At 39.0% G+C, this 2,314-nt stretch overlaps 1 pseudogene; it reads left to right on the top strand.

Annotated features, from left to right (window-relative positions):
• The first annotated feature begins 809 nt into the window (after positions 1 to 809).
• On the top strand, positions 810 to 1,233 carry LOC103217929 (large ribosomal subunit protein uL14 pseudogene; annotated as a pseudogene).
• The last annotated feature ends 1,081 nt before the right edge of the window (positions 1,234 to 2,314 follow it).

Below are 2,314 nucleotides of genomic sequence, written 5' to 3' on the forward strand. Positions count from 1 at the left end.
AAAAAGAAGAAAGAAAGCTTGTCTTTTATTCTTGGTTCTGGTTTTTCCTTAATTGTTTTTTGTAGTTTTCCCCAAGTTGATCAGAGTCATGTTGTAATTAATGATGAACAAGTTGAATACTGAACTTCAGAAACTTGATAATCCTGGCCACATGGAGACCTTTACTGATGTGGGAATACTGTGTATACTGAAGTTTTGCATCTTGTAGGAATTTTTAGGTTTCCAGAATCATGCTAGATCTCTCATTAAATATGTGTGTGTGTGTGTGTGTGTGTACATATACACACACCTACACATATATATAAAATACATAAAGGAAAAATCATTAATGATATGCTCAGAAAATATTCAGATCAAACAATTAGACATGCATTGGGGGTACGTCACTTTGGCTAGCATACCAATAGACCTAATCACATTATTTACACTATACATCACTATATGGCCTTTACTTTCCATGGTTCAAGATGTTGAAGTGGGCCAGGCGCAATGGCTCAAGCCTGTAATCCCAGCACTTTGGGAGGCTGAGGTGGGTGGACCACCTAAGGTCAGGAGTTCGGGACCAGCCTGGCCTACGTGGTGAAACCCCGTCTTTACTAAAATACAAAAAAAAAAAAAGAAAGAAAGAAAAAAAGCTGGGCATGGTAGCAGGCACCTATAATCCTAGCTTTGGGAGGCTGAGGCAGGAGAATTGTTTGAACAGGGGAGGTGGAGGTTGCAGTAAGCCGAGATCATGCCATTATATTCCAGCCTGGGCAACAAGAGTGAAAATCCATCTCAAAAAAAAAAAAAAAAAAAAAAAAAGACAGATGTCGAAGCGAGGATGTGGTGGGTCCTCTGGTGTGAAGTTTCTAATTTCTCTGGGTCTTCCAGCAGGAGCTGTGATCAACTACGCTGACAGCGCAGGAGACAAAAGTCTGTGTATCATCTCCAGGAAGGGGATCAATGGACAGCTGAACACACTTCCCGCTGCTGATGTGGGTTACATGGTGATGACCATAGTCAAGAAACGGCAAACCAGAGCTCAGAAAAAAGGTACCTCCAGCAGTGGTCATTTGACAACAGAAGTCATACCAGAGAAAAGATGGCATGTTTCTTTATTTTAAAGACAATGCAGGGGTCATAGTAAATAATAACAGTGAGATGAAAAGTTCTGCCATTACAGGACCAGTAGCAAAGAAGCATGGAGACTTGAGATCCCGGATTGTGTTCAATGCTAGAAGCATTGCATGATTCTCCAGGATATTTGTTTTTGCTTTTTTCTTGTTTTTGTTTTTGTTTGTTTTGTTTTATTAATAAAAATAAAAATAAACTTTAAGCCAATTAAAAAGTATTTGTTCCCAAAACAAAACAAAAAACCCCTAAAAATATACGGCCTTTAAATGTGCATTCATTAAGGGAATGAAAATAGCCTAATTACCTAGTGCTTACTATATTCCAGGGACTATTGTAAGTTGCACAGCAACCCTGTGAGATAAGCATTATTGTCAGCCCATTTTACAGATAGGGAAACGAGGCAACTTGCCCAAGTTCCTAAGTGGCAGATCCAAGAACTTAACCCAGTTAGCTTGGCTCCAGAATCCACAGATGTGTATCATGAGATATCAAGGATAGATCCTTCAAAAAGAGAAACCAATCTCTGTTAATGGTTCACTAATCAACGGTTTTGCTATCTAGTAGAACTGCTAATACAGTATTGTAAAAATTATTTATTATGACTATTACATTTAGAATAAAAAATGGAACGAGTAGGCCAGTTTGCCTGGAATGGAAAGTTCACTTAGGACATAAGAGGAAGGTGTCAATAAGGGCCTAACTGTCAAGGAATCCTAAATAAGAAAGGCTCTAGAGGATGCCACTGAAAGTTTTTGATGTGAGGAAAACAGTATTTGAGGAAATGTAATTTAACAGTAGAGTGCAAATATAGGAGGGAAAAGAGATGAGCTATTGGGATCAGGTAAACTATATTTTTTACCCAAGTGCAGGCATGTAATAATGATAACAGTAGGGATGAAAATAATCAATGAACAGAAACTTTCAAGGCAAAAGCCCAAGTGAAACTCTGGATATTGGCTAGAGTGAGATAATTGAGGAAAATTGAAAATAACGATTTAGGATTAAATCTCAGACTTTCTGCCAAAGTGATGAGGTGACAGATAAGGGGAAGTTTCTTTCTTTCTTTTCTTTTCCTTTGTTTCCCTGAGATAGAGTCTTGCTCTGTCACCCAGGCTGGAGTGGTGTAGTGGCGCGATCTAAGCTCACTGCAACCTCTGCCTTGGGTTCAAGTGATTCTCCTGTCTCAGCCTCCTGAGTA

Source organism: Chlorocebus sabaeus, chromosome 10, assembly GCF_047675955.1.
Source record: "Chlorocebus sabaeus isolate Y175 chromosome 10, mChlSab1.0.hap1, whole genome shotgun sequence".
In the NCBI taxonomy this organism is placed as follows: Eukaryota; Metazoa; Chordata; class Mammalia; order Primates; family Cercopithecidae; genus Chlorocebus; species Chlorocebus sabaeus.